This window comes from Ixodes scapularis, unplaced genomic scaffold (genome assembly GCF_016920785.2).
Source record: "Ixodes scapularis isolate PalLabHiFi unplaced genomic scaffold, ASM1692078v2 PGA_scaffold2__306_contigs__length_199485367, whole genome shotgun sequence".
NCBI lineage: Eukaryota > Metazoa > Arthropoda > Arachnida > Ixodida > Ixodidae > Ixodes > Ixodes scapularis.
Window position 1 is genome coordinate 23,282,885 of NW_024609857.1, and position 27,229 is coordinate 23,310,113.

A 27,229-nucleotide genomic window follows, 5' to 3' on the forward strand; every position below is an offset into this window, starting at 1 on the left:
GTGGAGCTCAAAAGCCGCCTACCTTGTTTTCTTCAACAAAATCCTGAATAACGCCGATGTTTTGTACCATCACGAAATTTGATCCTGAAAAACACCAAAACTGTGAGGGAAGAAAAAAAACCCCTACAAAACCAACCCCCGAATTACAAGGAAGATAAACATCGAAAACACGGGACTCTACATGTGACGCGTGACAGGTAACGGCATTCCTGGCAACTGAATTATTCTTTTTTGTGTGTATACATTCATTTTTTTAGAGAATAAATATTCGACTTATTAGTGACGTTTTCTCTTCCAAGAAACGTATAGAACACCTGCCTTGCTATCACCCCGATATGTGCTGTGCATGCATCACGATTAAACATCTACAAGAGGGAGGGGGGGGAAGGAGGGTGGAAGGCCGACAATGAAAGTTGCGCACAAAGTGAGATAGTGTAGTTGCTCGTAAACCTAATTTAACCAAAAATGCCCCTCCCCATTTTTAAGGTTGCTTTTTAGGTTCGCTAACTTCAAAAGTAAGGCGAGAAGCACCGCCATTACTATTAAAATAAAATAACACATTCCTGTTGAATAGTAGATGGAGAATAACATCTCCTATCGATCTTTGAGGGAGAAACTGGTAACGGAAATTAGTTCCTGTTTTAGTAACATATACAAAGTGCGACACTGTTAGCGCGGCCGAGCAGTAATCTATTTTTCTTGTATCTTTTTCCACAATTAAGATATCGTCGACCAAGAACCTTTATTGGTGCAAAGTACTTATATTAGAAGCCAACCAAAACGGTAAAATGTGTAGGGTTACAATAGCCTAAAATATTAATATCAAAGAAGCGCCGATGTCTTGTTCGGCTTACCTCTGACACGCAGTCTACATGAATAATCACAGCTATAAGGCGGGCTTACGCAAATTTGAGTTTAAATCTTGGGTGTTTTGTTAAAACACCCAAGATTTTGTTAAATTTAATGAACGCATCACACTAACACTTGAACACACGATTGTTGGGCTGCTGTGATGTGCTTTGCTACAATTCAGGCGATAATACTGACCATTATTAGTTTTTAATATCTGGCGCTTATAAAGCATGATTTCATCTCTGCAATAAATGCTTCTATGAACCACAGTTTTTTTTTTTTTTTTTTTCTAAAGACAACATCTTGTTTTCATGATTTTCTTGTCTTTTACGCACGCACGTTTTATCTGCAAGCAGAATTCTTGACGTTTGCTCAGATAATTTCCTTTCAAATTATGTACTACCATCATCGTAGAATAAAACAAGTTAATCAGTGTTGGTTAGGAAAGCAGGGACACACAGCGTTTTCGGCGCAAATTTTTGCTCACAAGATTTCCCATAATGTTTAATGAAAGACGACTGTAGTTATCCGAAAGGCCGCAAAACATTAGGATGCAGGTTAAACACGTGTGCCAATTTTGAAGGAAGTGCAGATTGGGCAAAACGTTCAATCGGGAAATTCAATAATTTGCCAAGTTATTTTTGTTTCGTCATTTTAGTTTGTAAGTCTAAGGTTCTCTCTCGTGTTTGGTTTTCATATTTGACACAGAAAAAAAAAAAAAAACTCGGAAACATTGACATGTTTAAATTAAATTTTATTCTACTAAAAAATAAGTGAAAATAAAATTTTATATATACATATATACAAAGACAGTGAATAAAGCCATTATTTTCTTCCCCGCTTTTACGATTCGTTGGCATGTAGTTGTGCGAACACTGTCTTTGCTTCTTCCTGCAGTACAAAAGCAAAAGCCTCGAACAAAGGATGAAGTCGAAAGACGTGTTTTCACCACTTAGAATACTTTTTTTTTTTCTAATGCTTTCCCCCAGAATGCTGTTATATGCATTCTACCTCGCTAAACTCTTACTGAACCGAGCGTTCACAAAATTCAGAACAACATTAAATGTCCCTGCTCCGAAAATCAGAACTAATAACTCTTCGAACGGAGTTTAGTGCGCTTCGCTGCTCTACTCGCTTGTCGACCCTTTTACTGAGGGGAATTTTATTTTTTTCCAGGTTGAAGAAACTGAAAACGCGGAGGCTCAAGAAAAGAAAGGCGAATCAGAGTCCCGCCAAGCTTCGCTTGTTGGCTGGGAATCAAATCAAATGCGATCAAAACATTTTTGCTAAAGCAGACGGCAAGCTAAGCGAAGTCAACCTGTTTTAAACACATGACGTTCACTTTACTTTTATCTTAATTTTATTTAGATCATATCAACTCACTCGTTACTGTATTTTGTCACCATAAAAATGACCATGAAACATGTTCCAACAGAGCAGGGAAAGAAATTGGCTCCGCTATTTAAAACGAAGGAATCCATAATGCCTTTAAAAATGAGGCACACTTGTGACGCATCTGGTCGTGTGAGGCTCTTTCAAAAAATAAAATGTGCACTCAAATAATCAATCCACCTATTTTCCGTACGAGCGGTCATTTTGGACAATGTGCTCATGCAATCCTCGGTACCGTTTTTCAAGTAATCTGTGTGTATTTTTTCTCAATCGCAGCTTAGTATCGTGTACACGTGAACGACGGACGGTAGTCCTTCATCGATGGATGTATTAAGACTAAACAAGACAGCGAAACATATTTTTCTTTTATCATCCGATCATTTGGAAAGCTTGGCAGGAATCAACTAAATGTTTAATCCTTTACTATACTGCTCTAAAATAGCATCTTAATTCAAAGTATGCGCCATTGAGTCAATACATCAGTGCCAGCGTTGTGAAGGCTTGCTCGTTCCATTTTGTGGAATGGTAAAGAATCTCGACAAATGATCTCCACACATTCTGAGGGATGCACAGACGTAGATCTCGCACTCTAGAAGACGCTATAACGACTGGTGTTTTGACCGAATTGTGACTTGATGGAAAATAATTTATTTATTATAACAGAAAACGTTTTGCACTGTGGTTGTTCTTTTAAGGTACCTTAAAAAGCTTCCATAAGCCCAAATTTGCCGAAAGTTAGACCGTGGTCACTGCCGTTCAAATTTGTTTTTCTGCAGCCGAACGGAACTACTACTGAAGGACTGTACTGTAAGGAAGTAAAATCAGGCACTGCAGCCGCCATTGTTCACTCTGAAGGGTCTTTTCCTCGTGCGCGACAATACACGCTTACATAACTTATAAATTACGTCACAGAGGATGAATGAAATTACTAGGCCTTTAAAATCTACTAATTTGTAATAATATAAGTTACTGGACTAACTGACATTTAGTTTTTAAACATCTGGATCACTTTCCACAGGAAAAAAAAAACATTCAAGCAGCTGTTGACTTAGATAAGGTCAACAACGGAATTTAGTAATCTATCAACTGTTAAAGTCCCGACTTTTATCAAAATGAAATTGCAAAAGCTTTTTTGTCAGAATGAATTACAAATATGAATTGAATACAATTAAGTCTATGCCAAAAAAAGTGTATTTAAAAAAAAAAACAAAAAAAAAACATGAAGCTTGCGAAGAATTAGTTTTAATTTCGCCCAAGCTATCCAAATACCTAATTAGTTCCTGGGACGACATGCAACAGTTCATATCACGCATACCCTAAAAGTAAAAGCACGCCATTAACCGAACAAATGCTAGCTTGTGTGACGCGCACACGACCAATAATATACTGAGGTTCCTTCCATAAGGAGTGAATAAAGGTGTATTGGCCCCAAAGCCCCTCCACCCCACCCAAAAAAAAAATATTTTTTCGAATAGAGCTAAGAGAAAGGTCGATTTTCACCAGTACGAGGAAAGGTTCGGCGTTCCTTAAACGTACTGTTTTATGCACGCGTGCTAAGTGTGCAATTTAGTACACAAAAAAAGTTACGGACACTAGTAAAATTCAAATGCGCTACCTTAAAGTAAAGTGATCTGAGGGACATGCACTAAACACCAAAATGATGGCAGGCTTTCTTGTGGCTTTCTCTTAGAACTGAAGGTATGTTATAAAAGATAATAGAGGAGTGGAAAATTTTTTCTTCAAATCACCAGCTCGACCGGTTGAATTTGGCGCTCGTCATTATTCTGTCTGAACAAAATGCGAGAAAGCACCGACGTCATGTTCGTGCTAAACGTCTGGCACAGTGCAGTGTAAGCGATGTATTTAGGGCATAATTAATGTTTACGAGTTCACTAATATTAAAGAAACATCTCAATCAAACAATGAAAAAAAAATGATTATAGAAAGCCGTCATGGTGAGATGCTACAGCCATGACGAATTGTTGTATATGTGTCTTACCATGATTCTAGAGTTTGTGATAATCGATTCTAATGTACTAAAAGTTAGAAAAGAATTGATGCGTGGAAAATATATTACGATCACTTCCGCATATCATCTCCTGTTTTCATAAAAGTTTCTCGCTGGTTTAAGGGACTTTACAAGGACGTTTATTTAACGCGTTACTCATAACTTGATAACTATTTCAGTGAAGAAGTAACAGTTAATTTTATGTTTGTTTTTAGAGAAGGTGGATTAGATATTCGAGTTAATTTTTGGCTGAGAAACACGGCAGCGGAAGACGATACTTCACAAAGTGGAGAAGTAGGACAATTGATATACGTTAAAAAATATGAACCGTTAGCTTCTTACGTCGAAAACTTCGTCTTGCGTCTTCATCTATCAACACCTTTGCACACGCTTTCATAGCACGCCCTAAATCAGAATATCCATCATCAATCAGTCTAAGACAGCCACCTTAAATACCTCGCGTTTCATTTCAAATAGGTTCAAAAATCAGTTCTCGCAGACGTATGTGCTTGATGGCGTATTGCTAAATTTCTACGCCCATCATTCATCTTGCAACCGCATCACATAGTCCCTCGCATTGATTGTACTTCGCAAAGATGTCCTTCTCCTCACCTAAAATAACTGATTTTGTCATTCTTTTTTTTGGCGGCAACTGTGAATTGAGACGACCTCCCTGAAGCTATCGTTTCAACAAAGAGCATAAGACATATATGAAACGTTAGCCGTGTTATTTAACTAAACCACTCTCTTACGTAACACCCTGTCCCCAAGGAATTTTAAGAAACTTAAATATATAAAATTAAATGGGCTTAAAAAACAAACACTGTATAATAACGGCACCCACTTTCAATTCAAGTCTTAATATGCGCGAAAAAAAGACACCTTGCAGCAGGTAGGGTCCCTCTAGGTTGAGTGAGCGGTAATTAATGGTTTTATCAATACCGGTCTCTTGATGTAACTACTGTAGGCCTGTTGGGCTGTGTATGCGTGTTTTATCTATTCGAGAGCAAAAATGTCTACTCATTAAGACTTTAGTTTGGATACAGCGCGTGGCTTGTCTTGTGTAGTTTTCCTTGGTCTTCGTTTTTGGACGCTTTTGGACATTTTTAATGTTTAACGGTGTTTATTTATTATTTTTCTAGGAACCTATACGCCACCAGTCCTGTCTATGTTTCAGTTAGTGCTATGTTTGCATAACTACTCATATGCGCCGCAGTGACAAACAAGGAGAACCATAAACAAAGTTGAATGGTATAGTCGCACTCATCGATGAAAAACGTCAAGTTCCTCCCACATGCAGTCTTAATAACTGCACTTTGCAACTTTGGAAACAAATAACGTTGAGGAGATTTGTTCCGTTGTTCTGCCACCCTTTGGTGCTGTTTTCGCTTTTGTATTGCATTTGTTGTGTATTTCCTAAAGTCACGTCAGCCCCCAGTTTGCTCTACCTCGAAAAGGAACACGTTACTAATAAAGTAAGCAATTGCGTTTTCTTTTTTTTTTTTTCTTCTTTTTTTGACTATCGGTGACGAGTAACGCTTTCGAGCGCAGCTCTTAGGCGCCCGTTTCTGGCTTGACCGGCGTCGCCGTAGCTGTAGGCGTCGCCGTCGGCGTAACCGCGGCAACGTTTCGGCATGGTGACGTTTCGGCACGCCTAAAAGCTGCGCTCTAAAAAAAAAAAAGTAGTTTGACTTGTATCATTCTTGAAAAAGATAATCATTACATGCACGCAGCTTCTACGGGTGTTAAGAAAAATGCCGTCATGTCAAGTAGAAAGTTAGATAAGACCCATGTCACGCGCTGCAGGATCTTTAAGCGCCAAACCAAACAAAATGAGTAAAAACATATCCAACTGTTCAAGACATAGCGCACGGAAGGACTGTACTACTCTACCTCTTTCTTTCTTTCCATAGTTCGTCTCAACAATTGTGAGCCTCGCTCGCAAAACTCATGTTTATAAAGATGAGTCTTCGATCGCAGCGAACAAATCCCACTGCAGGGACTGTGCTACCTGGGTCTACGAAAATGTTCAGGTGACCTCCGAGCCTCGGCAGAATGCCAGTATAGTGCTTTCGGGTGGAAAAACCTCGAGAAGAGACGGTGAGTTATAATTAGATGACTTAAGTTTGAAGAAATATATTCTCGGTTCTTGGCGACAAAGTACTGGCTCAGTAAACGCAACCGGAAGTATATGCTGGCCATTTGACGGCTATATACTTTGTTTAACTGTAAATATGCGAAGGGCAAGTTCGTCTGCTTCTTTTGCGGTGGTTGCGGTGACGTCAGAAAGACGCCGAGCTATGATTGGCTCTCACTGAAGGATAGTGAGTGGACCTCGAAGCAAGCTGCCTCGAGGTCTACCCACTATCCTTCTAATCAAAGTCAATCAGAGCTTGGGGTTTTGACGTCACGACAATCCCCGCAAAATAAGCAGACAAACTTGGGCTCCGCATTGACCGCAGCGGAGGCTTCACTCCGATGGAGCCAATAAAGCAGTGCCAAAAGTGCATCGTCACAGTACTCATCACCTTTGCATGTTTACTATCGCCAACTAAACTGCAATCATGCGAACTGTAAACGCGCAACGTTCCTGCGTTTTTTTTTTGTTTTTTTTTTTTGTGCACGTTTCGTTTAGCAGATGGTGAAAACGCACAGAGGCGCAGAACCTCATTGGAATGTAGTCTGAGTTGCGGCGGGACATCAAGTGAAACGGAGTATACTTAAAAGCCCGCCGCTGAAATTAACTCAGAAATAGAATGAAATAAAGTTACGTAACCTGCACGTCATTGAACGTTTTCGCAAACAAACATTTTGGCGTCCGATGTTTTTATATTTTTGTCTTTTTTAGCACACAAAAAAAAAATCCTGACCGGCAGCACCAAATATGAGAGGGCAAGGCAAGATGTACGACAGACAGCTACATGCTAAGAATGCGCAAAATAGACCCTACCGCGTACCACGACACAGCATTGAGTCCTTCCGCGAACTAACCCGGAAAGGTATACGTAGCCATGACGAGTGATGTAACGTGAGTGCGGCGTGTGCCTACCAGTGTTGCAGGCGTTGCAAGAAAAAGAGTAACAAAATACATAACTTTTTTCGTGAAAATAAACGAAACGCGTTACAGACCTACGTTACCCTAAAAGGAAACGAACGCGTTACTATTACTCTTCAAAAGTAAAGCACGTTACTTTTTTAATTATGAATTGACGCGTTTTACTCCTTGACTTTACAAATATGCATAAGCTCCCCATTCCAAGAAACATTTTGTCCATCCATAAACTAAAAATGGTTACGTTCTTTGTTTTACGGTTCCACCTAATTACTCACAAAAAAGCGGAAAAAATCTAAAATATTTATATAACTTCGAGCTTAAAAACACACAAAAAAAATTTAAATGTCATTTTTTTAAGTTTTGAGAAGAATACGTAACGAGTTACGTAACTATGTTGCACGTTACTCGAAATGAGCCACGTAAGTACGTCACCCGTTACTGTTCCGCATGTGTAACAAGTAAGTTACAACGTTACCAAAAAGGTAACGCCGTTACTTGTAACGCGTTACCGCAAACACTGGTGCCTAGGTAACGAACTATTTGCTTATCCCGGAGGAACATTGGCTGAAGGTGACGAGGGCGTAAGAACAGTGTTGTACGAAACGGCGTTCCTGGAACGCGTTCCGTTTAGGAGGAACAAAGGAACGCCACTGTTCCATTTTGCGTCGGTGGAACTGGAACGGGAACTCGTTACATTTTTACTGGAACGAAAAAAAAACGGCGTCCCTCTTTTTCGTTTAGTGTTGGAAATTTATATTTTTTTATTTATATTTATTTTTACTAATTTAGAAAAACATTTATATTTTTTTTATTTCTTAGAGGAAAAGTTTAGAAGCATAAACACAATATTTTCACGGAGAGCGTGGATCTCGTTAACCTTTTTGGCTACTTATTCTAGGGTTTATTTAGGGTGGTCCTCGCTTGGTAACAGTTGGGTAGAGGAGAGCTAGGGGCATTGATTCTTTTTTTCACTGCCCGAAGCTGCGGTACAAAAAGCAAAACCTTTAGTCAAAGAAAAAAGCACAAAAAGAGTGACGTTTCAAACTCAGCTACTTTCTTTGCTTCCACGAATCCTCATACACGGAGAAATGTAAGGCTGACTGACAACAGCCGCCACGGAACTTGCATAAAGTGACCCACAGTTACAACAAAAGAACAGGTTACCAGACATCGAACGCACCCTTCTGTCCCGAACATTGTTAACTTGCAAAATACCACAACAATTTCTCATTATTCCTCCTTCCCTTGTCCCCAACCCCTCCAACTGAATAACAAAACCAGCCTTCACGAAGAAGGAATTGTAGTTTCGAAGACTGACCTCCCAAAAGCCCTACCCTCTTCTTCACTTGCTCGTCTTGCAGATAGCAACATCGGGAAGCAACTGTTGTTAAATTCGAACAAGGGACTTTGTTAGATTGAAATGTGTGATGATTTTTGTGAAGCGCTCGTGCAATGTGGGGCAACAGCACATTTGTCTCGTCGGAATCATCCACTACTAACATGAACATGGTTAAAAGTTGAAATTTTTAAAGGTGAATATATATAAAAGAATGAAACCCTGCTTCTGCTCGTTTCCTTCTCCTGGTGCCCTTCTATCACGGCATTCAAATTCGTATGTTCCCGTTTAACAAAATAGATAAAAAAAAAAAAAAAAAAAAGCTTTCCTCGATCTAACTAAATACGGTTCGGAATTGAAAACAGCACGAAAAGACGCTGCGTCCGTGTCACTTCCTTGTATGGTCCTCGTCTTTTCGCGCTGTTTTTAATTGCGAAGTATGTACCAACTCGTCAAAGCCTCAATCTTAGCATCCCACATATGGTAATCGGCAAAATACAAATGTCACGTATATGTAACGATACATTCCATTTTTATAACTGTAACGAGAAAGAGTTCCTTTTTTTAGATACGAAACTTGTAACGGGAACGCGTTCCAAAAATCAGACGGAAGAAAGAACGAGCTTTTGTTTCTTTTGTTGAGGAATGTGTAAAACATGTGTGAAAGGAGCTGGCGGTGAATTTTAAAATTTGTATTCGATTATAGGCATATACTTCAACTAGCCTAATCAACTAAAATAGCAGTACGTAAAATGAGCTTGTGACCGCCGGAAGAAAATAATGTAGTCATTCCACTGCGTCTACCTAACAAAAAATGTAAAATCTTGTGAAACAAGAAAAAATGTGAACGAAAGTTTGGTTTCAACCACTTACCAGCACATTTCCCGAAAAAATTCGCGAATCTCCTTGAGACATATGTCGTCGGACGAGATGTAGTTTCTTACTGCCGTAAAAGACAAACAGGAAAATGCACAGGCGTATAATAGTCTCCTCCTGTTCTTCGTATATAACCTGGTATACCGGAAAGAGGACACATTTTAATAAACAAAAAATGTTTTATTTTATTAATACTACGCGATATATGCTGTAACGTTTCAGCCAATTTAATTTTTGTGCAAAACTGTATAAAAAAACGTTGCTACAAAAAAGTTTTTTTTCTTTTATATCACCGAACTACGCATCTTTTCGCAGGCTAGTCCTCGTGTGACAATATCTAAAGACGTATTAAAACAAGCATTCCGCACTTAATTGAGCTTACAGCTCACACTATTTAAAATAGGGTAGATCGGTCCAACATTACGCCGAACACGTGAGAACGAATCTTGACAAGATATGCGGGAAGTCTAAAAATACAAAAGTTCCTCCTACGCTGCAGAAATAATCGGCTTTGTGTGTTCAAAAACCGATTGAGGCTCCATTTTCATGCGAGTGCAACAAATAGCGCCCCCAGATTTGCAAGGACACTTTTGTCGGCCGCGAGCCTTTCGCGAGCTGCATGAGAAGACAGCCGCTGCATTCAACTTTTTTGCTCTATGCAGACACAAACTGAGGGAGGGCTTTTGACGATAGCGAGCGTTGACGTCAGAACACCGAGTTGGAATGATCTGTGGGTAGACGGGAAGCTAGCTGCATTTGTTTCCTCCGCACTCGTCGAGCGGAACTCCAGTGCGTTTCTTACAAACGTCCGGTCTCCAGCAGGCGCTCGACACGTTTTGCCGTGCTTTAGCAGTGCGTAGCAAGCTCAAAGCCCCCGAGATACCGAAGCGCCATCAAGGGCAGGAAGCTCACGCTAACGGTGAAACAACTTGAACTCTACCCTGCAACCATTGTTCTTTTTATATTCGTGAGTAACTATTAGGGGTGCTGAATGCTATCGAGTAAATACGGTGTAGTTCCCGGGCGTTCCTCTGTAGAGCTTAGCAACAGGCAGAAATATCGCGAAGTCGGCTCTATCATATTGCGGATCCCCTATCACCGCAATCTCTCGTGAACTGGTCACCCTGCAAGGCAAAAGTGCTTCTTACACCGATCGACGTTGCCACATTTAGCAACATTCTGGGCGACCCGATAAATTTACATCGGTACAACATCCCCATACAAAAACACACACACAAAACATGATCTTTTGTCATAGGATATGCTGAAAATGAGGCGTGTGGAAGGTTTTTAAAAGTGTGTATTTTTTATATTGCCGAGCAGTGTTCATTATATGTTTTATTTCTTTTATTGTCACGGCAAGTATGAGAACGACCGCGTGGTTCTCTCGCATTTCCGTTTGTCTAGCACGCCCCTTCCACGTTCACCTTCAAAACGCGTGCGGATGTTTGAAGCTTACGAGAGGTCTCCCTGTCGTTCTACTCCTGTCTGTCACAATAGGCAGCCACAAAACCGAAGGGCAGATTTCAATCACACAGATTTGCTCGCCATTCAATTAGAGCAGCAAGTTTTATGTGTTTTATTTTCACTCCACAGTTTCAATCGTCTTCCCGTGCCCGGAGTCTCAAGAACTGATGCTGGTGATTTTAAATTTTTCATTACTTTTTTTTTTGTTCCTCAGACATTGTTCCTAGTTATGCCTTATTCGTTGATACACTCGTATATTTTTGTGTTAATCTCACTCTTCTCAGTAGTTTCTTTGAGCCCCGAGTAAAAATAAAGGAAATGAAATAATTTCCCGTGCTCTTTTATATATATATTTTTATATTTTTAGGCTGCAAATTGCAGGTAAGTTGTTAAACTGCGATGACAAAACAGTGAGAAGTCGTCATGCGCCTCGGCTTTTAACAGACTTGAGTTCACAAAAAAAAAAAAAATTGGCATAAAGTTTTAGCAATCTTTTGAAGTAACTGGCGTCTTTTTCGGCGCAGTGCAATTTTTACTTGATGTTCATGCGAGTTGAAAACATGAAGGAATTCTCTCTTATATATCTTGGTTCCGCTGCGATTGTTTGTTAAGTAGAGCGCACTGTCGAGATTTTAAAGATGGCAATCCCACGCGTCAATGGTATGTTTTCAGCAGCGTTCTACGCAGTGTTCAAGGTTACGTTGCTTTTAAATTTAAATGAACGATTTAGTGTTTAAAGCAGTATTTGTCCCACGTGCCACTGTTAGTGCGAATATACGTTTTTATGTATTCACCGAGTACCTGGAAATTACCCCAAAATTATCAGACGTTTGAGAAGTTCGTTCTCTATTGTCTCCTAAATTTAGGTTACTGTAATGTTCTTTTTTTTTTTTACAAGCTTTAACACAAAAATGAACATAAAACCAGATGAAAAACTTGCTTGTTCAGAAAAAAAACAGCGTTAAACACTTGCTCTGGCACAATAATGTAACATTCATCACACTTGAGGCAAGCAGCATATAGGGCAAACACTTGTCCCGTTTTTTCCTCAAAACATTTCTTATTCTCCTTTAGAAGAAGTAGAATTGTATATGTTTTAAAACATAGAAGTATGATCATAAAATCTACTTACTGACACTTCAGTAAACTATTGTGCACGTTAAAAAAAGAAAGAACGAAAAAACGGTAATCTCACAACTTTTTTAGGAGGGGTGATAGTACCGGAGCAACTATTCCCGGAGAGCAGCCGAGAAAACAAGGGAATTCGGCGAGATTGTGTTTTGGCAATCAAATTGGGTCATTCTTTTTTTTTTTTCAGTCGTGATGCAGCATCTGCAGGCACCAACATTGGTTTGTGTCTTAATTATAAAAAACAAACTCAAACTTTTTTTTTTTATCGCGGTAGAGGTAAGTCTTGACTTAATTCCATGATTACTAAGACGTTCCAAAGCTAAAAAGAACCGGAAAGCATCATTTAGTGTCGATAGCCTAAACTACTAGCTTTACGCAAACAGCGCGATTAGTTGTAAGCCAACTATTCTTAAAAAAAAAAACATAAAACATCAACAAAACGTTAACGCTTCGCGTACGTTTTCTATAGGCAAAAAAGGAGCTTCGCAGAGTTGAAACACGCGCCGTTTTAAGTTCCGTCCGTTTTTCAATTGAAGTTACGTAGCCTCCATTTTATATTTGTTACTTCCAGTTGACAAGGAAAACAGATACAAAGTGCAAAACTGAGGTCAAACAGCGTGCAAAACTTAATTTTCGCTTACTTTCTTTGCAAATTTGTATGAAAAAAAAAAACACAACAAAATAATATTTACAAACTTCTCAACTATTTTTAACATATTGTCCCCAAAGTTCGTAGCATATTCACTCGCCGAACCAAACACGGGTTCTTTTTGTTTAAACTCGACTTAAATATAAAGTTGTCGTTCCGTGCCAAACCGGTCCCTACCTCTCCCCTAATTTGCAAGATCACAGGAAAAAAGAAGAAAAAAAAAAAGAGATGGCTTTCACAGCTCACCTGACTGACAACCGACTTCCTGGGAGAGGCGACGAAGCGACAGTTCACACAAAAACGTCGACGGCCGAGTTGCCGATGAGTCGAGTGTCCGACCACCCGTTGCTTGTTCCGGTTCTTGGGCGCTCAAACCTTGCGCTGGTAGCAGACCCGCCGTGGAAAAGTCGCTTCGTTCTGGTTCCGTGTATATTCTTCGTTTTGTTTGTCTTCTTTCGCGGAGGGGAGAAGAGGAAGGGAAAGTGTTGATATATCTCGCACTGTCGGGTGGGCGAGCCGCACGGTATGAGAGCGAGAAAAATTCCCAATTCTTGAAACCGTCTCACACCGCGGCTGATGCGAACGGCGGTCTGGCGCTTCTCGCGGCTGCCCTCTAATAAGGCGCGCTTTTCATTGGCTGCGTGGGACGGCACCATGTGAGCATGCGCGCAGGTCTCGGTCGCCCTCCCTCACCTCCCTTTCCTCCTTTCTCTATTTTCCGTTCTTCTTTCCCCCTTCTCCCCCGAAACCCCTTTGCCTCACCCGAAACCTCATCTGAGATGCTGCCGCTAGAACGTGTGGCGATCGAGAGGACGGGCATACGAAGCTCAACAGTTAGTGGAGCCGCGAATTGCCCCCCCTCCCCCCTTTCCTTCACCCTCCATCCGCGAAACGTGATCGTATGCAACACAGCACAAGCAGAGTATTGCTGACTTTAAAGAGATATATCTATATATCTATATATAGCATCGCTAAGAGCATGCTGGTTATCAGACATATCTTTTAAAAGTTGTATTGGAACTATCCTTTAAGCCAATTTTATCCCTTCCTGCAAAACCAAACAAAAGCAATTCAAAACGCGAGGCAAAAGTGGTTTGCACGCTCTAACTGGTTCGAGAGCTTTTTTTTGTTTCTTTAATTTTTATGTTTACGCTTACGCACATTCAAAGCTGTCCCCCAGATATGAGTCGTCTTTATGACTACTTAATACTACAAATCATAAATGTAATCGGTCTAATCTAAACGACGTCCGCTTCGGAGGAAATAAACACTTCGAGGAAATTCAATAAACGTTCGGATGATGAAGAGCATTCGTAGACATTAAAGTGCGCGTTTAATAACTCCATTCTCAAATATGTCTCAATATCGTTTAGACATCAACGTTTCTTTTTTTTTTCTTTAAGACGCGCTAAGGATGTTGAAGGAGTTCAAATTTAGACACCGCCAATTTTTAGAAAGAAAAAAAAAAGAAATTCTTCAAGTGGGTGTAACGACTTTCAACGATCCCGCCATCTTTATGGCTTTGGACGCCGTATCGAGAGAAGGCGTAGCGGATATTGTGCTCGATGTTATATTCCATTTAAAGTCACATTTTTGTTTTCTACAAACATAATTGCGTAAGGCGGACGCAAGGCGTTCTAAGAATCAAGGAGCCGTGAAGTGGCTTTCGAGCACGATTCGCGCTGAGGTGAACAGTTCGTGAAAAGCCGGAAAGGTCGTTGGCTGAGTCCCTGCCTGGTCATTGGCAGGGATCAAATTTACGCAACACCCCGCGGCGTCCGGTGTTTAACACGCGTTTGCCGAACTTTTCCGTTTTGCGCGGCCGAGAGGAAGGTCGTTGCCGGCTTAGCGTCTCTTTTTGACCTTTTGCGGTTTGTTTTCGAAAAGCGCTACCTTTTACAGCGTTACAGTTGTTATGGGTCCCCCCCCCCCCCCCCCCCTCCCTCCCCTTCCACTTCGAAAGAAATGTCCGGTGTCACGTAACATCGTGGTGTCATGAGTGACGTCATGATTTCACGTGAAAGTCTATTGAATTCTTGTAGAAAACAAATTACTATTGAATTCTCATAGGACTTCGATACAAACCATTCTGAGGAAGAATAATTTTCGAGAAAATCTATGAAAATGATGACATGACGTTATGACGTTGCTTAATGTCATCAAAATTTATATGTTGGAACTATCATCGCACATCTAGTGTCTCGTCCATGCAAACCTCCTCATCCCTTCCTCTCGTTTCGTTACGTCGTAAAATTTCTCGTTTATGCCATTTCAACAAAATTCATCATCCGAAAGTTTCACTACAAACTAAATTATTCCATAACCCCCCATAGATTTCTCTACGAGTTGATCATAATTCTCGAGTCTCATACCTCACTGTCAAGCGTCCGCACATATCGACTCCGTCATACCAAGAACGCCATCTGGTTTGAACCGCCTACCAGCACCTCTGGTAAACATACCATACGTAGAACTGTTTAAAGAGGCGTTAAAGGCCGACGTACAATCTCGGTTTTCTGCAGGGAAGATCATCCTCTTAGCGTTCTCTTCTCCTAAGCACCGATGGGAGCCAAGTTGGGGCAGGGTGAAACGTGGAGAGGACGCAGAAAAGGAGGAGGCAGGCAAAAGTTAATAACTCAAAATGTACGTCGCCCACTTTTGCTAACACAGCCGGACTAATTAATTTGTATAAAAAAAATGAAAGCCATTTACAACTCCGTGTAACGCCGAATTAGAGCGCAGCTCTTGAGGAGAAGGGGAAGGGTACGGAGGGGAAGGTATATCCTTCCTCCCTCCTCCTCACATCCTCATCCTGTCTGCTACTCCTCCCTCCAAGCGGCTTTGCCGTCGCCTCACGAGGGTCACGTGACCTCACGGGTTTCACGTGACGTAACCGAGTCGCGTGACCTCACGGGGGTCACGTGACCCCTATGAGGTCACGTGACGATGCATCAGTGACGTTAGCAGTGACGATGACGATGACGTCATTAGTGGCGATGACGATGCGGATGTCGATGACGTCATTAGTGACGATGATGAGGACGTCATCAGTGACGTCACGCGTCCCACGATGTACTGCGCGGTTACGCCGACGGCGACGCCGACGCCGCTCAAGCCGGAAACGGGCGCCTAAGAGCTGCGCTCTAAAATGAAAGCCGTTTGCAACTCCCTGTAATGCCGAATTAGAGCGCAGCTCTTGAGGAAGAGGAGGGAAGGGTACTGAGGGTCACGTGTTCTCGGGGAGGGGGTCATGTGACCTTCGAGGGAGGGGTCACGTGACCTTGGGGTGTCACGTGACCTTGGGGGGGTCACGTGACTCCCCAGAGAAATTTTTCCGCTAGATTTAGCGGGGAAATTTTCCCGCTAGATTTAGTGGGAAAATTTTCCCGCTATATTCAGCGGGGAAATTTTTCCACTAGATTTAGCGGGGAAATTTTTCTGCTAGATTTTGCGGGGAAATTTACCCATAATGCACCGCGCGGTTACGCTCACGGCGACGCCGCTCAAGCCGGAAACGGGTGCCTAAGGGCTGCGCTCTAAAATTGTGTGCATTCTTTTTAGAGCGCAGCTCTTAGGGGCCCGTTTCCGGCTTGAGCGGCGTCGCCGTCGCCATCGCCGTTGGCGTAACCGCGAGGTCACGCGACCCCCTCCCCCCGAGGTCACGTGACCCCCTTCCCCCCGCGGTCAGGTGACACCCCCCGGAGGAGTACGGTTTTGTATGTCCCGGACCTCTGTAATTTCCTGAGGGCCCTTAGGGTATTGAGATAAGTAAATAAATATCAAAATAAATAAACAAGTGCAAGGCATCATCAATCTAGATCGTATTACAGTTATAGAGAAGGGTGTCACTCTCTGGGGGGGGGGGGGGGGAGCAGACATTGACGATGGTTTCTCTACCTAAAGTGCACGAAACCTACGTGCAAGATACATGAAGGAATGTTAGGGTTGGATAAGATGCCGCAGCTATCGCTGTTGCCTTAATGTAGATTGACGCAGGACTGCTTATTTCTTCAATGAGCCTATTTTTGCATATATAGTAATTTTCAGTTGTGTGTTGCTAAACAAATCAGAAATTAATTACGTTGATTGTACTGACGATCTCCATCCTTCAGAAAGAAAGTATCAGTCGATTTTCATCTCAAACCATTAAGCAAAACTTAAAATGTGTCTGAATCGTATGCGAATAATGTCGGGAGGCACAGCATGTGCGTCGGCTCTTGATCTGCTTAAAATATTTATTAAAAAAGTTTTTTTTCTTATTATTGTTTTTTAGCATAAAAGTGTGTTACATTTGGCAGGCAAGACATTGGCCACCAAATCTAGCGGCCGTGGGAAAGATTTTGAGACGCTCTTTCGTAACGTTACACTCGTCTCATAAAAACAAGCCCCGTAACTTGTTTTATGTTGAAAGGGCAGAGATCTTTAAAACAACATGTGGAGATTTACGGCGTTGATTAACGAGAAAGAGCAGCGTATATTCGATTCGCATGAAAGGCGCGGTGGTAGACTGCGAATTTTTACCGATCGTCACCAGTCGGTACTTTAAGAGATTCAACAGACAAAGACACAGTTAACAGTGTTGTCGGCCTGAGTGCCTCGCTCACGCCGATAGCATTGTTGTTTTTAATTTACATCGATAATACAATGTTTGTTGACCCAAACTTGCATAGGTTTCGACCACGTGAGAAGCACTGTGTTACAAGCTATAATTTCTAACAGCGTAATCAATTCAAGCTCAATCCATTTTTACACATGATTCTAACCGGTGACGGCGGAAGACAAAGAAACAAGCGAGAAAACAATACACGTCGCAAACGCAGCTAAATATATGTTTTACTCTCGCATCATCTTTCATGTGCCACCCACTCACATGACCTCGTCCACAATGCTTTGTGAATTATAGCTACTCATTAAAATCTATGAGAAGTGAATAAAATCAGTTCGATCTCCAACATGATCTGTGAATAAAATCAATTGAGGTGCGGTTGAGATGTGTCTATTTATCCCTTGTCTCCTTGTGGTCCATCGTCTCCGGTTAGAAAAATGTGGAACGTTAACCAACCCGTCTGTTTATTAAGCTTGCCTTCAGTCGATTTTGTTCTTAGTCTCACATTTTCCTTCCCATAGCCTTCCGGATACGCCCTTTGTGATTTTGATTACCTAAATACGTCCGCAAAAGCACGTTTCTTTTTCTTTATTTTTTCAAAGGTTTCTACATATTTGTTATTTCGTTTTTGTGTCCATTAGTTCTCGGCGTTTTAGAGGCCGCGTATCCACCTTCCTAATAATGAGAGGGGGTCGCTCTAATTTATTTGCACTGCCTACGACACTAGTATTTGTATTTCAATTATGTTAAGTTCAGGTGTTACAGGTTTACGCTGACATTTTTTAGTTACCAATTAAAAAAAAAAACTAAGTGGATTTTTTTGTTGATGGCATTTATGTCAACATAAAAAACTATATATATAAAGTATATATAAATAATAAGAAAGTAAAAAAAAAGATTGGTAAAATGCGGCGGGAGGAGGGAGAAATCAATGTCCGCATGCACGAGAAAGCGAAGTTTAACATGGTTCTTGGCTTCTATTGATAGTGTCTTTTGAGAGATCTTGAAACTGCTTCGCGTATCCGCCAAAATTCTATTCGTGTGTTTTATTTTTATCTGGTATATAATAAATGCAACGAATTGCGGCACGAGCACGTAGTCCGCATAAAATGAATATTTCTCTTTAAGTTCCTACCTGCGTCAGACCCTTTGTAAGGCAGCTAAACAATCGTCGTTTCAGCGCGATCTTTGCACATAAATTGTAGAACTGTAGCATTGTAAATGGTAATTATAATTTAATTTTTTTTAAGGTAATGGGAATCCCCTAAAAAGTTAATTATAATTATTTCGTCTCTTATCTTTCGTTGCTAGAGTTTTATTAGCAGATAACCATTATAAAATAGACGAGGAGACAAAAATCGTTACTAAACTTCCCGAAAACACCCAGACAGCCTATAAAAACACCCCGCAACAACACAGACATATTCACGAGGCGACTTCGCAAGTTCATTCGAACTTCAGATGTCAATGAGGGTGCTGCATTTGTTTTCTGCTAGGCGGCACTCTTTTGAAGTCTCATATTTCCCTTGAGATGTTTAGATCCACGGAATTTTAAAGCTTCTCCTCTCGCTACTGTTTGATATTTGTTTTCCCCCTATAAAGTGTACCTTATACCAGTACATATTTCAAGATTCTACATCAAGAAATGAATTACAGACGTCAATATTACAAATACCGTCTCCCGCGTCACTGCCAAGAACTGCTCGCATATTAAACTTTGTTTCCTCTCAAGATGGACCGCGACGAAGAGTGTAACAGAGTTTAGCCAATCACGGGTCGCGAACGCGCTTCATCATACCACCCGTTCGCCATATGAACCAATCAAAGCCCAATAATCAACCACGTCATCGTCCGGCCGAACCAATCGAAAGTTTTTGAAATATTTTTTCTTAGAAATTTGGCTGCTTCGGTTCATCTTCGAACGTTCATCGAACCTTTACGACAACACTTATTGTCGCGATAGTGGCCATAACTTCAGCGAATTACGTAATTCAAGTAGCAAACAGACGTTTGCGCCATGTTTAATAAGAGATCGCGTTATTGGAAGTGTACGTTCATAAGTGGTCTTTCACGGAAGCCCAAAGTTTTTTTTATTGGATTTTGAGCTATACGATCTACAGCGTCGGCTTTACGACGTTTCCATCTGCGAAAGCCGCGCCTCTTTTTCTTCTTTTTATGAAGTGAACGTAGCAGACGGCAATAAATATTCCCACTGCCACGCGTTATTTGTCATCTCGAAGTGTTGGCGATAACGTGCCCGGATGGATAGTTAATAACCATTAAAAACGGCATTCTTGTGTAGACATTTCGACACCGCACAGTCAACTTGCTTAAAAAAGTCAGTAGCGTGTCTGACTCGCAACCGAAGGGTCGTGGGTTCGAATCCCGCCTAAAAGTCTTCAAATTTTCTTTAAGGCAAATAAAGTACTTTATAAAGTGAAATCATTTGAGGCGTGAGGCAACCTCTAATTTCCACTTTCATTCCACGCGTGACGTCTCGCTTCACGTGAACATCGTAGGTTCTTTGAAATTCCCACGCGAGGTCATGTCCGGGGACGACATGACCCTATTGACGAATCAAGTGACACAATTTCTATAACACCTCACGTTAAAAAAAAAAGAAACAGAATTGATACATCAAGGGCCCCAAATGTAAACACACTACAGTTGACAATTAAATTACGGTGGTCAGCGTGGTCCGTCCTGCAACGAGCATCTAGACTGCAAAGCGAAAATTGAATTATGACATACTCGTACTAAATAAGCTCAGTGAAACTATTATGTAACGCTATTGAAAATATTAACCTGCACTTTTTGTTGCTCATTCTACTGTGCCACCTTTTATGAAAAGAACAAGTTCTGACAGCTGTGTTTATTGTTCCTCAAATGCTAGCATAATTCAGATCTTGAAAAAATGCGGTTTGAGCTTGAAACGATGAACAAATTAGTGTAGTTTATGTGCGATTGAAAGTGAAAATCTTTTACATTCGCGCAAGGTTTCCATTTCCGCGTACGGGCGGCCGCGCTCATCCTTGGTTCGGTCTAGTTCCTGCAGAACGCATGGGTGGCTTCCCCACAAATAGACTCTTACCGCGGTGAAGCACGCTTTTCGTGTGCTTTGAACGGTATACACCAATCCATGTTTACAAACAAACCGGAGGGCTCCTAGCGGACGCCACCGGCGCCGCGCATGCGCGATGGGGGTGTGGGCAAGAGGCTCGCCGTCGCCCATTAACAGACCATTGAAATGCGATGTAGTCGGCGTCGGTGTGGGTCCCTCTGCCCTTTTTCGCGGTCGAATTGTTGATTCTACGTCTTCCTGGCGATGTCTGACTACTTGAGCGGCGTTAGCGAAATTAGCGAGGCTCGTTATACCGCGAAACTTCGCGTGAAGAATGTGACATGTGGCGATTCATTCCGCGTGGACGCCGCAGTATGTACGCTAAAGCCTGATTCGCATGATGCGATTTCGCTCGCAATTTTCAGTCGCGACGCCGCTCGGACTGCAAAAGCGTGAACCGTAGCTGAGACGGTCGACGTCGATACTGAAGATCGCAAGCAGAATCGGACCAAGTGAATTAGGCATAACAAGTCGGTGATGGTCACTGATAACAATGATCAACATCTCATTGTCTTTAATGTTCACATTGAGCCTGCTTACCAACCTCCACCCTTAAGTCTTTTGAGGCCTGCACTTACTTCTTTTCGTAAGTACCGGGCCAACATTGGGTCTACGGGCCGGTGTTGTCTAAAAGAGCAGACAACAGGCAGAAACGTTTGAAAGAGCAGACGACAGTTCGAACAATCAGGCGGCCGTTTGAACCTGAAGACGCACTGAATGTAGTCCGCAGGTGGTCCGCACAACTTGACGGTTTTCCGGCGTTCATGTCGGAACAAAACAAATAAATCTGATGACCACAAAAATCTGTGAATTCAACCCAAAGTTATTTCCGCCCGAGCAATCGTTGTCCGACGGCGTCTGCTTTTCTCTTAATTTTCACGGTACATATCCAGATTCTCGGACGAACCGACCACGTGAAAACTGACCTCCGAACCTTTCTCGACACTTTTGGTACGGCCCCAATCGCGGCGTTTTGACGAGAAGGCAGGTTTTTGTCTGGTTCCTTTCAAGACAACGCAGGAATGCACGTCTGGCATATGGGGACTTCTGCCCACAGCCCCAGACCGGAAGTGCGACCGACACGCCACCACCGCGCCGTGACGTCACACAGTTGAGTTGGTGTATAGCGGGAAGGTAGCGAGGCCTGGCGCGGGGGAGTGCGTTAAAGGGACCAGTGTTGGGGAGTTGCCACTCCAGAGTTGGAATGATTCCGGAACCATTCCGCATTTCTTTGATCCTGAAATGGAATGGGAATGGAATTGCGGCAGAACTGAGAGGAATGGAATGAGATTGGAATTTGATGCCTTTGGCTCGGAATGGAGTGGGAACGGAATGGACTCGGTTCTTATGCAAGCTGTGTTTAGCTTCACCGAGGGTCTACGGCCTGTTGGTGCAACGCTAGTAGATTGTCAAAGTCAATCTTGAAATAGCATCGCTGCACTTAAGGTTTTAAAACTTTGTTGTGTGTATGTTTATACAGATTAAACCTTGTCTGCCTGAACGGGCCATCTGTTTCCCAGCTGCAGATGAGAAATTTAGCCAGTGCAGTACTACCGCCAGCCTGAGGTGTTTAACGATCATGACGGTGTAGTGACACACAACCGCACGCCGGCACGCTGGTCATTCAGATCGAAACGGGCAGAGATGGGGATTGAACCCAGGGGTTGAACCCAGGATCTCTGAGTTCTGCAGAGCGAGCTTTCGCTCCACGTGTTCCTAGCTGGTGTGCGCTAGCCCAATCGTCCACCGATACCCCCAATCGTCCACCGAAACCCTTAAAGAGGTCATAAAACAATTTTTCTAGTTTAGTTAGATACTATTTAGAATCACTACCTAACTGAATAAACTTGCATTAGTTTTCCTTTCTAGGCAATGGCAGTCGCCCGACAAATTCGAGAAATATGAGCATCGTTCATCCCTTCCATTCGGAGCCAGAACAAGCGGCCACGTGGCCTAGCGCCTGTCCTATGCCGCCAACTCTAGTCATAGCCACGCGCTGGGTTCGGCAAAGTAGAAAACGCGTGCTGAGCTCTAACAATTTGTTAGAGTTCGGCTATTCTTCTCACCGCTGTTGTTGGACACAAGCCACTACCCGAGTGTCTGCCAAGGCATTGATTGTTACGATCTCAAGTCGAATGCTTACAATTACATCATCGAGCTTTGCAAAGGCAATACTAAAATAAATAGTCCCCTTTTATCTTTGCTATTTCACAGCGACTAAGAAGCTTCTCAATCAGTGTCGCTCCGTGCGGGTGTGCTTGAGCCGGACTAGGACCAGTAGCCACTCCCAAGAATGATGACTCGAACCCGTTATCGTTTCATGACCCCTTTAAGGTTTCATGACATGGTCCGACGGTGCACCCTTCTGGCATCATAGCAATCGTGTTGTCAATAGTTTTTTTTTTTTTTTTCAGCGGCAGTTGTTACGGGTGTGTCTTCCCGGTTTTGCGACAGCCTAAGCGTAAACGAAAAAAAAAAAAAAAATTCTGCCGCGTCCATGCATTAAGCTGCATAAACGTTTCGCAACTTTTATCCCTCCGCGATGCATGGACATTTTGGGCAGGTTTACGCGGCGTCGCTTCTAGAAAGTAAAAAAAAAAGAAAAATGTTTATTATAAATACAAATATTTTGGCATAGCTGAATGAAAATGTATTGCTACTATTTTCTGGGGAAGGTGGACGAGTGGTAATGAAAGAACAAAGCTGCATGGAGAAAGGAGATAAAAAAAAATAAAAACTAATAAATATGTAAAGTTAGATGTAAGCCACACATAAAATGAAAGCTATAAAAATTAGCGAGACTACAGACGCCCAGAAAAGAGACAAAAGCAAAAACAAACAAACATAAGTTACGTTGTTTTTTTTATCTTTAAACTGTGCTGTCTACACTCATGGATAAAGTTTCTCTGGCATTTCAGTAGAAGTAAAGCGTGCGCAGCTTTGATCGGATATGAAGCTGCTCAAGCGCCCGTGCGCCCATCATTGACTGCATAGCCACAGAAAGTGGTCTGCGAGTACGGCCTTGCTTACTTTCTGCCGACGTCACACTGCAACTACATTTCGCAAAAGCCAGTTTATAGACACTAGGGCGCTTCAGGGAACCGTTTTGGCACATCCGATACGATATACGATAGGCCCTCCGGTACAAACTGCGCATGCGCTGCCAAAGAATACTCGCACATGCGCAGTTCGTAGCAGAGGGCCCATGGTGTACCGTATCGGTGAGGAAAAACAGTTCTCTAAAATTCTTTTCTCTACTATCTGAGACGCGTTTATTTCTTGTACTTCGGTGCCGGCGAAGTACATTTTTCGTAGAAAAAGAGTCTACATGTTTGGAGCGTACAAATGTATGAAGCTGGAACACGCTCGAAATAGGAACCTTTACAGTGCATCGGTGGCCACTTGAGCTTCTTGGCTGGTATATCGTGGGTTGAGGAGCCGTCGGAGGAATAATAGGGCTGTCCGGAAAGATTCGCTCCTTGGACCCTCCTTCCTTCTAATAGAGTGTGCACTCGCAAAAGGAGATGATGTTCGTCTTCAATCGACGAGAACGTCTGGCAGAGTGCTGGTGGTGATTGTCCTGCCAATCGTGCGAGGGAAGTTGGTGCGAACAACACGAAGATGTACACGTTGAAGCGTCATTTGAGAGCGCCGGCTGAGCACCTCGCCGCGCGCGTAACTGGCATCTGGGGCAATGTTATATAGAACCGCGTTCGGTGACACAATGGATTAGACCACGGAGAAGAGCGAATGGAATCTTGGAGTTGGTTTTTCAAACTGCCTGGCATCCGCTTTTGATTACGAAGTAGTAATTGAAGATTCTTCGAGTGTTCCAAGTTTTTGCTGTAGTATCTGCAGACTTATTACCGGTGATTTCGAAATGGCTTCGAATCAATCGAAAGATAGCCGTATGTCCAGAACAGCATACTAGCGGTGTTGCTCTGTATGTATTCGTAGCAGAAAGCACGCCAGCTTGTTGAGTCTTCAGCGCCTTTGATAATGTCAGATTTAAGCTTCTTTTTGCCAGCAACACCGTGTAGATATCAAAATGCACTTTCTTTTAATTTAGGAATTAGAGAGAAATTGAGCAGAACAGTTCAGATATTCCACGAGTAAAAATTGTCCCAGTATCTCTGTTCCTAGGAGTTGGACGGAATGGAATTATCGAAAACTATAACTCCCCAGAATGGAATTGGGATGGAAAGGGAGTGCTCATTCCGCAACACTGAAAGTATGGTGCCTAGAACGCGTCTTCGACTGGTGTGTTTACCGCGCCCAAAAAAGTGGTCCCTCGATTTCCCCCTGATGACGTCATAGAAGTGCCATGTTGTTGCCGGTCGCGATCCTGGCGGCGTCACAGCAGCAGTGGTGAATGTGGCAGACGCCTCTACTGCTGCAGGTCGCTCTCCAGTGTGGCAGTTCACGGAAGCTTCGGCAGCCAGAAGTTAGGACGCCGTGAAGACAGCGACACTCGCGTTCACTCGTGCTTTTCGCCTATTTCTATTACAGAGTTATTATAATGTACGCTAGAGGTTCAACTGGCGCTGGTGTGTTGCGGCAAATTGAAACAAACAGCAAACAGTCGGAAATTGATTTCCGATTATGCATTTCTATGGAAAAAAGCGAGTGCTTTTCCTCTCTGCGCTCGATTGTGAGAGCAAATATCACAAATAATTCGTACGCACTAGGTAGATTGGAACATTCCTCAGTGAGGCAGACGATTTAGTGAGTCACTTATTGCGTTTATATCTTAAATTAATAGCGGAAAAAACGGTGCTAAAACCGCTTCGTACATGTATTCATGTGAACTGCCGGACACTGTAAGCACGGAACACGGCGTCGGCGCTTTCCAGCATGAGGGATATACGTGCCAAACGAACGAAGGACATCTGGAAAATAAAGAGATACAAGGAGTACGCAGTAACGCTGGATAAGTAAATTATTGAACATGCAGACGATCAAAATTAATTAGAAGCCCCGTGATATAGTCGAATTTGCAAGAAATAAGTACCGCAATTTGCAAGAAATAAGTACACGCTATTTGTGCGTTCAAGACATAACCCGGACGCTTGAAAATTTTTAAAAATAGGAAGAAGTCAGAGAAAGGTGCCCGCTAAAAGCTGCCCGATTTATAAAATAATAAAATAAGACACCTTCTACAGACCACGTTCTTTATTTTTTTACGTTTGGAATGTTGTTTTTGCCGCCCGTAGAAATGCACGACGGAGTCATTTTCATGTAGTGATAGGACGGGTTATTAGCAATATATAAGCGCCACCGGAATGCTGGCAAACCTTGAGCACACTCTACATTCTTTTAGATTGTTAATTTGCTTGGAATCGCCGCTTGTTTTCACATGCCTGCCATGAAAGAGAGATTCAGGCCTGAAATATAGCAAAGGTTAACATCCTTCTGTAGTAAAAAAAATGCTGTAACTAGAACAATTACAGTTTCACAATGTTAATAAAGGTACAGAACATTCACTACAATCCAAATAACAAAATTTATTCAATTTATTTTCCGTCAAACAAAAAAAAATGCACGCGCGTTTTCCCATAGGAATGCACAGGAGCACCGCAAAAGTCAGCTGGTTGCTGTCTGCTTCACTTTGCCTCCCAGAAGTCGCATAGGCACTAGCTACGGTTAAATATCTAGCGTCATTATAATACCTCTAGGAATTCTATGGCAAACAGTCAGGATCGCGACATCCGACAGCAGAGCGCTCCGGCTTCTTTTGATGCATGGGTGGGATAGGACGCTAAACAGACCAGTCAGAGACGCACTCCAGGCACCATACTAGAATGGATTGTAGAACAATGTTGGGTTTGAGTTTTATGAACTAGTTAATCCGCGGGCGTAGCCGGGTTGGCAACACACGCGGCTGCCACCCAGAAGAACGAGGTGCGAGCCCCTTTCGGCTCAGTCCTTTATCTAATCAATTTTTGTTCTTCTGGAAAGAGTCAGCTCATTCTCGGTGGCCGTCGTGTGCTCTGGTTCGGAACATTCAACAACATACCGCGTGAATAAAAGCAGCTGTGACACGCTGACTGCGAAAAGTCGCCCTTCCGTCGTCAATTGAAAATGCGTGGTAGCTTTTTCGTTAAGTTTATAGGCACAATTTCGCGAGATTTCTTGTCTTCTTGGGTATTGCATTCGTGCGATATTTTCCGTCCGTGACAAGATTGCGTGGTTGGACGCAAACTTAGTAGTTCTTGATAACAAGGGTCCAGAAACCCGAGTGCTGCTGTCAAGCTCATAAAAAAAAAAAAAAAGCTCACTTTTCGTTTCGTTTCTTTTTTTTTTTTTTGTCTTTCGGAAACACTAACCGACTTTAACTTGGTCCGCCCGGTTAAAAACGGTGTAGTACGCGTCACGGCCAGCACGTCTCACGGATTGGACACGAACACGCAGCAGCAGTTGACTTGCACTCGGTAAAATTCGATCCGTCAGCAAATTACCGGGTTTGCGTTCCGAAAAAATTACTGTGGCAATGGAAATCGCCCAAGTTTCGAAATATTCCCAAGCCAGACACATGCTCTGAGCATTGCCAGCCGAGGCACTTGACCTTGATGAACATTGGTGCCATGAGCCGGCCTAGGAACACCTGACAACTTGTTGCGGCCACTTCGTTGAGGGGATTACTCTGTTGATTCTCTTCTTTGTGTTCTGTTTGAGTTGAATCCAATCATTACTCGACTAACTAAAAGTTTGGTCCTATATTCCGGGACATGGCAAG

General features: G+C 42.5%; 1 protein-coding gene across 1 annotated transcript in view; it reads right to left on the minus strand.

Annotated features, from left to right (window-relative positions):
- Positions 1 to 13,378, minus strand: part of LOC8031592 — a 268,422-nt gene extending 255,044 nt beyond the window's left edge. Inside the window, exon 1 of the mRNA XM_042291243.1 lies at positions 13,013 to 13,378. The gene's annotated coding sequence lies outside the window, so the exon portion shown is untranslated. The remainder of the gene's footprint in view (positions 1 to 13,012) is intronic.
- Between the last annotated feature and the right edge of the window lie 13,851 nt (positions 13,379 to 27,229).